Source organism: Tamandua tetradactyla, chromosome 13 (genome assembly GCF_023851605.1).
Source record: "Tamandua tetradactyla isolate mTamTet1 chromosome 13, mTamTet1.pri, whole genome shotgun sequence".
In the NCBI taxonomy this organism is placed as follows: domain Eukaryota; kingdom Metazoa; phylum Chordata; class Mammalia; order Pilosa; family Myrmecophagidae; genus Tamandua; species Tamandua tetradactyla.
Genome location: NC_135339.1, coordinates 20,239,275 through 20,252,131, shown reverse-complemented (window position 1 = coordinate 20,252,131; position 12,857 = coordinate 20,239,275). Strand labels below are relative to the sequence as shown.

The 12,857-nt window shown below is 40.3% G+C and overlaps 1 protein-coding gene across 16 annotated transcripts in view; it reads left to right on the top strand.

Annotated features, from left to right (window-relative positions):
* LRMDA (leucine rich melanocyte differentiation associated) overlaps window positions 1-12,857 on the top strand; it is a 1,434,085-nt gene that overhangs the window by 1,093,604 nt on the left and 327,624 nt on the right. The window lies entirely within an intron of this gene.

The following is a 12,857-nucleotide window of genomic DNA, read 5'->3' as shown; positions in this document are numbered from 1 at the left end:
TGGCAGTCTACTGGGAAGGCAAAAAAATTCCACAGTATAATATAATTTTGTGATGTTTTTCTTTAAATACAGAGATGGTAGTGCTTAAAAATTACGAAGTAGAATCATTACACCCAGCAAATAGGTATGGAGAGAAATTAGGAAACTGATTCATGTTTGTAAAAGTATCATTGTTTGGGAGTATAACAGTTGTGATATGCAATTTCAAAATGGATGGACTCTACATTGCTATTGAAAGGAATTCCACATTGCCTGGCAATATTAGAGAGAATCAGTATGAAGTTTTTGCTGAATTCTCTAGTCCTCAAGACAGTAAGTTGTTTTATCCTGTTCTTCCAAAGCTCTAAATTCCCGTTGCCTTCTCTGGAGTCTGAACTTTCAAAAGCAGGCAGAATACTGTTATGGAATATCATTTGAAAATTCCTTTTCCCTAAGCTGGCTGCTTGGGCCTAGGACTATGTAATTTCCCTAGTTGTAACAGGAGAGAGCCAGAAGAGGGAATGTGGTACAACTTGTTTACACCATTTTATGCTGGGTGTGGCTCAGCCCTGTTTTCCAATTGTGAATCTGCCTTTCAAGGTTAATTAAGTACAGCCTCAAACTGAGGGTGTTACACACTCTAAACACTGCTTCCCCAAGGAGGAAATTCCCTCTTGTACCTATGCAGGGGACACTGATTAAGGATTCTTCCAGCTTTGTCGTCCGAGTGACAGTGAAGGATTGATTGGTATAAGGAAAGGCTATGGAGACTTCCAGAAGGTGGTAGACTGGTCTTTCAAGAAGAGTTATAGGCTCTGGGCAAGGGGCATATTTATATTCTGCAGAAAATGATCAAGAGAGTAATGCAGGACTCCAGGTATCTGTGAACCGAGCCTGTGCTGCCTGCTGGGTGATTTTACACCTGAAAGTTGAAGAGTCTGCTGTTTGGGCATGAATAGAACCTTTTTGTATTTAAACATACTTTGGTTTAATTGTGATTCCCTCCATGCTGTGTCAGTTTTGTGAAAATCATTTTACTCAAAATCAATATGTATCAGCCAACATGTTATATTTTGACAGGTATGAACAGGTCTTCCTCGTTGAATGCCTTCATGAAGGTCTTTAATCTATCTCTTTAGAGACCATCATTTGGAATTTCCCTAGGCAAATACTACCACATGTAGAAGGTGTAACAAATTATCCCTGCTATCATATTCCCAAGGGTTTATTTATGTATATGTAGGATTTTTGCATAGGAATGGAAGTCTTACAGACCACAAACTCACCTGTAAAATCTTATAGGGTCATGAAATTGATATTTCCCAATAGGGGCACGTGATCAGATAAATGATAATCCTCAGGAATGGGACAAATATCATCTGTCATTTTTGTCGAAAAATAAGAAATACAAGCCTTGAAAAAATGGAATATAAGACAATAAGGGATCTCAGTAATATTTGGAATATGAAAAAATGCCTAAGGTGATAAGGGTGAAAGTAGATGCCTTTGGGTACAGAACCCAGCATGGGTGGGAAGAGTGTTATTTAAAGGAAGCAAATGACAAACATCTCAGCTTTACTAAGGAACATCTCGACACATTTAACTTACTGAGGGTTTGGCTCCTGAAAAAAAACAAGACCGCTTCTTGAAATAAGGGCCAGAGTTTGGTCTATGGTCATGAGAATTCCAGTAAAAAGAGAGCCAGAGACAGCTTCTTAGGCTTAATTGTTGGAGTGGTCTGTGTAGGGAGAGGTGAGCCTGGTATACTTTAGTTTGTCACAAATCATAGCAACAAATGGGAAAAAACATTGTTTTCTGGAACCCAGAATTAAACTTCTTAATACCGTCTTGGTTTTTTGTATTTAAGTTAGAAAATGTTTTCCAAATTGCTGATTAAATAAATCACTAAATTATTTGAGTGTCGTTTGTTAAATACCTTAATGGAAACAGCTTACATTTATGCAGAGAGGGCCTTTTGCAATGTGAAGGCAAATTTACATCAGTTCTTACCCTGGTGAAATCCCCAAGGATGTCTGAAACTTGGTCTATAAAATCCTAACTGGAGGTTCTATTTGCACTTTTTTTTTTTTTTTTTACTTTTTTGCAAATAGTTTTTGATTTATCACCATTCTCTTTTCATTCTGCACCAACAACTACAAACACTGGTGGGCAGTCGTTTATGTGCAAATTGCTATTTTTCTATACATGTCATTTTCCCTTGTCCTTTTATGTAACTTTCAATGTCGAGTATGAAAGGCCCAATATTTGTGTCCTAAGGACTATAGATTTAAATGCAAAGGAAGTCCGGACTTAGAATCATGATTGGGAGACAGTGGACTCAATTTTTCCATCTGTAACTTAAAGATAATCCATTCGTCATAGGTATAGGAATGTCGAGTACTTTCTGCTTCCTGCTCAGAGCTTTTCCTGATCTTAGCTGTATTGATTTTTCCCCCTCTCGAGGTATTTATAATATATATTTCTACCTCCTTAGTGCAATTGTTCATAGTCTACTTTGTATGATAGAGAGGTGATGTATACGTATATCTTAACCTCAGAAGTGAAAACTCTGCAGTATAGTGCTGAGTCTTACCCCTCCTTTCTTTCATATCGTGGGCTCCTACGTATTCTTCAAATATCAGCATAAATATCATCCCCAAGGAGGATTCCCCTGATCCCACGCTCCCCATTCCTTCTGTGCTCACTTCTGCCCATAAAGGGACTGTCTTACTAGATACCTATAAGCTCATGGGGTTGGTGGGTGGGGGAGGGGGCGGGGAGAATGCATCTGTTAGTATCTGCATTGTCTGGCACAGTGCCTTCCACTTATTCAAAGTTCAATAAACATTTTTCGAGCAAATGATGAATGATCAAAACCCAAGGAGGAGAGTCAGTATCTTAGATGCCTTTGGTAGGTAATTTGATTGCATCTGCGAAAGGAAACCCATCTTCCTTTGAGGATGAACACACACCAAAGGGAAGGTCCAGGCTGGTGGACCTCAGAGTACGACTCTGTCACTTCCAGGAATCTAAATCATCACAGGAACACAAGCATCTATTGATTGGTTGCCAGGCTGCATTTATTCACATAGCACAACTTCCAGGCCAATGATTATTTTAATGCTGTAGTTTTCAGACTTTGGTGTCTAGATGGTACGGAAGGGAACAGAATGAATTGAATCAACTGATGGGGTCATTTTCCTAGAACGGAAGCTTATGAAGAATGGGCTAGCTTGTGAGTAAATGCAGGTTGTGGTATACATATGATTTTAGAATGCCCCATCTACAGTGTCTCTGGGGGTCCTGTCCTAGGTTAGAGCAAACCTTCAGAGTCTGGAGAATATGGAGCTGTGAGTGATTTCAGGCTGTTACCTAGTTTACGTTCTGGGACCCCAGTGGGTATGCGCTTTCTGAGGTGTGTTGAAATGTTTGTTGGGGAACTGTCTCTTTAAATATGTTATGTGTACAGGACATACCCTGACGTGCCAGGTGTTGCCACTCTTTATCTGGTAGCTGTAAAACTAGAATTTGCATTTATATAGACCATTGTGTCTTTAGGGGAAACCATTTCTATTTAAAGCGGAGACCATATTATCCTCGACAGCCCCGTAAAGCGGGGAGGGCAAATATGATTATTCCCATTTAACGGAGTACGACACCAAGAATTGCTGGGGGATGGTGAAGCCACTCAGGAACAAAGGCGAGAGAAAAATCAAAGCTCTATGCCCTTGATTCCCAGGTCACCACTAGCATTCGTCATTTTCATAGGACATATGGAGCAAGTTCAGGAAGGACTAACTGGCTGAGTGCTGGAGGAAACAAGGAGAAAAAGTACAGGCGGGAGGCACATCCTGGAAATGTCCACTGCCAGGGGTGCATTTCCGAAGCCCATGCTAAAGCTGTAGTGAAGTACAGCTACTTTGCCTGTGTTACTTCCCCCTACCCACCCCTGACATACACTCTTTTTAAATTATAGAATAACACAATCAGGAGCAGAGGAAGTTTGAAAAATGAGAAAAGGAAAAAATTCTTTTGTATCAGCATGGATTCCGAAAGCGAAAATAGATATACTATGTATTCAAATTATGAAGGGTTTCAATGTAAGGAATTCAGGGCTGCACAATTGGTGGACTGTCTGAATTCAAGTCTGGGAAACTGCCACCCAGAGTCTTAGCCTCAGCATTGAGGGAGGTGATCCAGAAAAGCTGGCTGGAAAGTGTCTGTGGACACTTAAGGATCGCCTCCTGACTTCCTCATTGTGCTAATCGGATAGGGGTGAGTCTCAAGAAGGTCACTTGGAAGCTGCCTTCATTGCCAGTGTCCATGCATTGCCCAGCTTCTCCTCTCCAGACTTCTAAATCTTACTACCCTAGTGCTGCTTTGGTACAGCCTACCCTAGAACCATACACAGAAGACTCCAGGAATTGTAGTTTCCGGTTCTTCCTCTGAGCTGCAGAGAAGACCTCAGAAGAGAGTGGTGGAGATGTCAATCAAATCAATAGGGCTTATCTACTGTCATCCGACCTCACCAACAGCTACCACGTTGAGGCTCCCATTCCAGTTTTCCTGCACACACAGTTTACAGAGTAATTGCAAGTATAGTGAACATCCTGAATTATTAATATTTTCCTGATGCTTATACAGTTTTTAAATGTATAAAAGAAATAAAGCATGAAACCGAGAGGATGTCTGCTGTGAAATCTTGCCTGGAGATGATAACTATCCTACTTCTACCATCATTGGCAATCTTCCCCGTTATTTTTATTGACACAGTTGTTAGGTGCTGATCCTTTTCTCCAACCAGGGCTCCATCTATTTGCGTTTGAAATTGATTGTTGAGACTGTCACAGAGTAATTTACATAGCAACTTATCATAATTAGTTATCGTTTGCAGTTTTCCTTAATGCGAGTAGCATTTTATGCTTAGCAATTGATTTTTCTGTATATCTCTATGAAGCAGCTCAATATGTGCAATCCAAAAAAAACAAAAAAAAAAAAAAGAAGGAAAGAAAAACGGGGTGTTTTTATTTTTTAAGCATTTTTAACCTGACACATCATAAAATACATTTTTACAGAGGCCATAAATTCAGAGTGTTTTGTTTCAACTCGTTAAATAAGCCAATGTGAAATGAATAAGAAGAAAATTAAATGGCTGCATGTGAAGACGTGGCAATAAGGACAAAGATGTTTGGGATAGGGAGATGTTGGCCAGTAAAACTGCATGTTAATAACCAGAATACTTCAGGGAGGGCCCAAGAGTATGCTGCTTGATGATCAAACTGTTCATCACAATTTGTTTTGGACTTATAGGATTTGGAGGCAATCCGTCTCTTTCAGCCAATTGTTTTTTGTTTTTGTTTAAAATTTTAATTCTAACCATCTTGCCATGTCAACCCATAGAGAATGTGAAAGCTAAGTGGGTTTGATCACTATAAACAAAATCTCCACAGAACAATAGCAAAGACTCAAGGAAAATAGATACATTTATTTAGAATATTTTATTAGCTCAGCATCAAGGAGTCTCTTTGCTTTTCATTCACCATTTAAAAAGGTAGAACCAGCAATCCGATGTTTATAGTGACTTTGCCAGGTAAATTTTACCTAAGATCAGACCCTAAGGCTAAGGTAAGATAGCCTGCTTATCTGATGCCTTCTATCTTCTAGAATATTTTGATTTGTCTTTCAAGGGAGCTAAGCATCTGAAGATTTCTCAAAAACTTGTCACTGATTCATTGATGATTCATAGAAGCATGACAGATCCAACTCTCCCCCATGGAAAGTGGATTGAAAACTGGCCAGAAAGAAGAGAGAAAAAAGAAAATCATGTTGGCAAATGGCAAGAAGGCCTCCTCAGCAGCTGGGGTGGGCTTTCTCTCTGGGTCCTGCCAAATAAGCACATACCCTCTGCTCCATCTTTCAGACTTCATGCCACCACTCTGCCCTGGCTGTGTGGGGGAAGAGTATGTTGGTTCCTTGTGCGGAGCTATTATTAGCATTTCCTAATTATGTAAAATGATTTCCTCTGATGACATTTTCAACAGAACCCATTACTTTCGTTTTCTTCCCTTCATAATGCTTTTATGGGCTTGTAATCTTGGTGAAATTCTGAGCTGCTGTGAGATGCTAACGCTTCCTTTATTTAATCGAGGTGACTAGTGATTTGACAGTAGTGGTTGACAGGTTTATTTTATCTATGTGGCAGTGGGAGTCTATTTTCAGTGTGTGCGCTCTGTTCTAAAGTAAAAGGACTTTACTAAGTGCTGAATAAATTGTACTTTCCTTTGATTCTAGACCTTGCTGAAATGGTTTAAAAACTCTAGTGTGGGTCATCAAATTCATCTCCCTGCTACTTTGCAGGGTCAATAGCTTCACTCTGTACTGAGCGGAGCTGGGTGGATTGGAATGGAAGGTAGTGTAGATTAAAACTTCCGCATATATATAGATAGATGTGCAAGTGTGCACTGGCTGTCTGGGAGGGTGGCAGTGATGGAAGAGCAAGCCAAGTGGAATCTGAAGATGGATGAATCTGTTAGACTATTACCAAGACTGGTGTGGACTTGAGCTGGGAACTTTAAGCAACCTCCTTTAAGCATTTGAAATCCATAGGGGTCCATTTCCTATCCTTTTTCTCCAAGGATGATTTTTCATTTACAGTCTCTGGGACTGCTTTATTTCTACTCTTTAGGCGGAATTGAGGTGCACTCATGGACACAGTGAGGCCACGAATCTGGTGCCTCTGTTCTAGAAGCAAAGCAAGAGGGCAAAAATGCTTTTCCCCCCACACCCACAAACAGTTACAAACCTTATTCTAAAACATAAGCAGGCACAAGAATGACCTGTTCCCCGACACACGGGCTGAATAAGAAATGGTGGTTAAAACATGCTTTAAAAGTGGAGACGTGGAATTGACAGAGTTTAAGATTCTAAAAGTGCTTGTGTTTTAAAATTAAAGGCCATTTCTTGCTGCTTTTGTTACAAGGGAAGAATTGGGACATGGTCAAGTATGACTCCTGAAATGACTAGGACAGGTTTGGGCACAGCCATTCAATGACTCCTCCAGCATATCTTTATTTAGTATTCACTGTGTAAAGTATACATTGGGTTTGTGGAGAATTAAAAAATACAGAGCTTGATCTCTGTCTTCCAAGAATTTATGGTTTAATTGAGGGGGTCCCCCAAATCAAGGAATACCAACCAAACAAGTTGTTATGCATTTTATAATTAAGCATTACATTACTTGTTAAAAGCCATAAGTGCTATAAATATTTAGAGAAGATGGGAACCAGTGAGGGCTGGTATAGTCAGGTCTGGCTGTTTGGAAGATGTTGGCCTCAAATGTTAAGACCATTTGGGATTCAGATAAGTGGAGGGCCCCTGTTCTGAGACAGGGAAATAGGTCAAGTAGAAGTACGGGGGAAGAGCAGAAGAAATGATGAGAGAAAGGGACTGATGTTTGAAAAATCAGAAATGATATTATTTATGTAGAGTAGATCTCTATTATGGCAAGCCTTGAACAGGCAGAAGGGTCTAGCTTTGATAAAAAGCACTGTTTTAAGATGAGTAATTTGCAAGCAATTGAAGGGGGGACTTGAAAAGAAAAGGGCCTGAACCCAAGGAGGCCACTGTGGAATGACATTAGAGAGAGTTTTTTTCCAGCTTTAGGAGCTTTAGATTTCTTGACACCAGGCTATGTGTCTGCAAACTGCTGCCTCCAAAGGGCAAGTTCCCAGCAAAGGTAATTTAGGAAACAACTTTGTAACAGATGGGGAAGACAGCTGGGGTCAGGATACTACCAGTGGAGCAGAAGTAGGAAGGATGCAAAGATAACCTTTTGGCCACTGGGGAGTTGTCATTTGGGGTTGCTGATAGTTTGGTCACCTGGGTGTCCTTGGCTCAGGCATCAGAGAGAAAAATGATAGTTCTGATGTTTACTTTCAAAACCAGAACTTACAGCCCAGCCTAAGTTATGACAGTGATGTTGAAGACCTGGAGTTTCTGGGCTTGGGGGACAGAGAAGAAGGGGACAATTATGAGAAACATTCTGTAGCCAACACAATAGACTTAATGACTGATTATATTTGGGGATGGAGAGAACCTGGAAGAAAGAAAGCTATGGGAAGCCAGCCTGATGTGTGGGAAACTGGTCTCTGCCATTCCTCCCTCCAAGTTCCTCTTCCCTTGCCAGATTTCCCCCGACCACTCATGCATAACATAGAATCCGGCCTGTAAAATGGAAGACTGGTGAGTTTAATGTAGTGAAGCTCGTAGTGAGAGGAACAAACATACAATAAGAAGGCTAAGCAGCCACGAAAATGTGTTCTCACTCTAGTCTTTGGCTCAAAGATGACCTACGTTCTTTCAAAAACTAATAAATGCCCAGTTGTTTTTTATTCTTCAATCTGGGTTTCTGGAAGGAGAGTTATTGGAAGCCAAGGCTTTTCGTCTAGAGTGTTCTGTTGAGAGCTCTGCCCAGTATTAACTTTGCAGTCCAAGTTATTCCAATCCATGTTGTTTCCCTGTCTCTTGTAGAACATTTTACCCCTGCCCCAGTTTTTTCCCTCACGTAACGATTTTATGACCTTTTTTGGAACAAATAAACAAACATCTGGAATCATGTGGTATATTTAATTAAAAAGTTTGCATTTGGCCAGGAATGGTAAAATCATGAAAAATGGCCTGTCGGTAAACTCAAGAAGGCCAAGTGATGACGTTGTTGGCTGCAAATGGATTGAAACTGAGCGAGGTGAACACCTGCTGCTTCAGCATGCTGTCCTCCAGCTTCCTTCCCCTTTGCAGCCGTTAATATTTACTGCCCTGTTTCTCTATCCATTGTAATGAAATTTTTGTTTGGGCTGGTCCGTTACTCTTCCAAAACCTCAGATTTGTTGGGGTGCGTGTACTTTATAAAGGTTGTGGTAGTGGGCTTTTCAGGTCCTTTACTCAGAATTCCATATGCTTTGGATCGCTGCAGGGCCGATTTCTGTTTCTTCTCTCAGGAGTTAATGAGTACTTTTAGCACTTAGAACCACAGACTAGAGGACACGGGAGATCCAGAAGAAGCTCTAGGCTCTGCCTTCAGGGATCCTACAGTCTAACTGGTGATATAAAGTCCTTCAGAGAGAAAGCAGAGGCCAAGCTAGAAGTGAGAATGCAGAAAAGGGAGTTATCAATGAAGATGGTATGATTGGAGCTAGGCTTGAGCTGAAAACAAGTGCACGCAGAAAGCTGAGCTTTCCACACCTCTTGAGAGTTGTCAGGGCTTAGAAAAGTAACTTTACATATAAAATGGACTCCATAACCCGAGGCCTCTCCGTTTCTTCCTCTCCGCTTCTTTCCCTCAAGCTTCTTTTGCAGAGCCTGATGTTTGAGAGACAGAAGCGGTGTGTCAGTAACAGAGCGATGTCAGAACCCCAGCAACCAATCACATCATACGTTAACAAGCCCCATCCAATCAACCGACAGCACACCCCCTCGCAGGCCCCCTCCGCTCCCACCGGTCACTTTCCCTTTATAACCCAGCTCCCAAAACAAAGAGCATGAGCCATTTTCTCTTTCTTTTCACTGACTCCCCAGGCAGGATCCCTTTTCAGGCCCCACCTGCTTTCTTCCTTTAGCTCTCCCACCTGCCTTCTCCCTACTTCCTCACCTCAATAAATCTGTTAAGCTTTAACTCACTGTCTCACGTGATTCCTTAACGATTCCGTGCCTAGCAGGAGTGCCGTGTACTGGGTTCTTTTCACTCAGGTGAGGGGTCCGAGCTGCACTCTTCCCTGTCTGTACTCACAAAGGTCTAAGTGCTCTTTCCCCTACTCACCTCAAAAAAACATACACAAGAAGAGATAACTGTGGGCTTGATACAGAACAGTTTCAAAACAAATCTTCCGTCTCCCCTACCCCTTCACCCATACATTTCCACCCAACTCCTGCTCCTGTGTACTTTGAATATAAAAATTCTAAAGCCACCGCTGAAATGAAACCACTTATATAGGTAGCAAGCTTGAAGGAAAGCTCCATGGATGGTTTCAGAGTGTGAGAACAACTTGGGGAGAGATGAAGTGAGTTCATGTCTAATTTTTGGCCATACATGTAGGAAGAGGGTATGTATGTGATGAGAGAGAGGCAGATATAACCTTTAAAGAATATGTTTATTCTACATTTCTGATTAGCTTCTCCTCTGCAAGGCTTATTTAGGGTGAAGTATAGTATGTTTTATTTGCACATTAAGAGTAAAACCTGAGACTGGCTGCATTTGCAGGGAATAGTACTCTAAAATGTTTCCCAGTGAGGATTTAGAACCACCATGAGGTTATCCTAAGGAGAAGATAAAGTTTTTCTTGTTACAGGGAAGGAGGGAAGTGGCCAGGTGCTAAAAATACAGTTGGCAACATTTGGGTTGGATCTAAGGAAGGGATGAATATAGTTGAATGCAGGCATGGATTGGCAATGGATACAGGCATGGATTGGCAAAGGCCTTTAACTGAAGAATATTGTTCATCTATCTTTGAGCATTAGATGGTTTAGCCTACAAGAAGTGAGATGAGATGAACAATTTTCAAATCCAATCAGGATTGAAACCCAGATACCTGGTTCTCTCTAACAGTGCTAGTTTAGCTTTTGCATTAAATGAAAACAACGTTTTGCCTTGACTCCTCTGGACTTCTGTAAGAGCAGACAGGTATCAGGCCTGCTGGGACATTGTTCCAGTGTGGTCAAGGGAGTTCTTAGTCCTCAGTTCTTTATTGTTCTTGGGCATCTGTTTCTTTAAATCCTTTCTGCAGAAGCATTAGCATGAAAACACAAAAGTACAGCAAGTTGGAATTTTCCATTTGTAGCTTCCTCAGTCTGTGGGTCAAAGTTCTGTCCTCAGGGATACTAATGCAAACTCTGTGTGCTTTTCCAGGGCAAATGTTTTTCAACTAAATAACAAGAGGGGGTGGGGAGCCAGGAAAATAATGCAATGCTAATTCCCAGACACAGACTGCCTGGAGGTCCCAATTTAAATCACTGCTCTTCCCAGCCCTGTCCCCACCCTCTCCCCCCCAAAAAAACTATCCTGTGTTGTTAGGACAGACATCTGTGTAACAGCAATAAAACAGTCTTCTCCCTTGTGAATTGGCTTTTTATTCTTTTATTTATCTTGTTATAACTCAACAGTTTGTCCCAAATCAAGGAGCGTCAAAGAGGATAAGATACAGTCCTGTTTTTTGTTTTTGATTAAGGAAACCCACACTATCATTCTCTTCCCACAAATTTTCTTTTCTCAGGAGAGAATGTTCCTCCTTATGTCTCATTTATCCCTTTCTTCATCCACTCCCTTGGAATCTCTTTATAAATGTTCCTTTACAGTGTCATCAAGTCAAATGTTATAAGTCCTGTAGAGCAGGCAAGGCAGGCAGTGAGTGGTGGGCTATAGGGTGATTCTAAAGCATATTGGGAACTAAGATAGCATAATGAAAGATCTTAGCCCTTTTTCTTCTTCCAACTCTCTAGAAATGTATTAATTTATTCAGCAGATATCTATTACGCATGTACTATGTGTTTCAAGTACAGGTCAAGACGTTGTGGATAAACAGTGAATAAACAGACAGTTTATTCACTGTCTGTTATATTATTAACAGTGTTATATTATTATTAACAGTATTATATTATATTAACAGTATTATATATTATATATATTATATTATAATATATATTATAATATATTTAATTAATATATTAATACATATTATATATATTATATTAACAGTATTATATTATTATATTATATTATTAACAGTGTTATATTATTATTAACAGTGTTATATTATTAACAGTGTTATATTATTAACAGTGAATAAACAGAATCAAAGAACTTACACTGTCCTGAGGGAGAGCATTAATAACTAAGATCCATAACAGTACCACCACCATATAGTATGGTAGAAATATGCACTGGAATGGAAACTGAAGCATGCAAAGGAGATGAGAGAGCATGCATTAGGAAAGAAGAAGGCTCTACGGTGGAGGGGGTGTTGGAGTAATAACCTGGCAATACCTTAGGGAAATGTGAACCAGGCAGAGGGGATGGGAGGGGCATACCTTGCCTACATGAAGTACAGCCAGGAGACCAGCATGGCCAGGAATGCAGCCTAGTGGGGCCATGGTAGATGAAGTCAGAACAATAATCAGAGGCCAGAACTTGGAAGTGTCTTGTAGGCTAATTTGGTGTGATTAAGATAGGAAGCTCTTCTAAGGCATTAGCAGAAATCATAGAAATGATTTGATCATTCTCAGAAAAAAAACAATAACTAGACTGAAAAATAAGAAGAATTTACTAATTGGAAACAACGTGATTCTCAGCAAGATGGATGGAAGGGTAGGATTGGAAAAGTTAACTATAGTCCAAACTAAATGTGAGAGAGTTTCGAAATGTGGAACTAGTCCAGGAATTCTCTAAGCATTGGGAAAACTACCAGGGCATCCTATTAGCCAGCAGAGTAGGTGTGTTCAGTAGGCACCATCACCCAGACCCACCTGTCTGTATGCCTCTCTCCCATGATTGGTTCACCCATTAAGCCACATAGCTGTCTGTCTTCTAAGCAAGAGCAGTAAATATGAGGGATTAGATAAGTAAAGTAAGATGGCATGTGCTGGGATAAATATAATAATCATAATAAATGGGAATAGGCTAAATTAAAAGATAACACTTTCAGATTTGATTAAAAAAAAGGAAATGTAAAAGAAAACCCAGATCTATGCTTTTTAAAAAAGACATATATATAATAAAATGATGTAAGAAATCTGAAAGTACAGGGATTAGAAAAATAATACTAGGAAACCATTAAAAACAAAGCCCAGAAATAGTGATATTAGTAACTGTTCTAGTTTGCTAGCTGCCA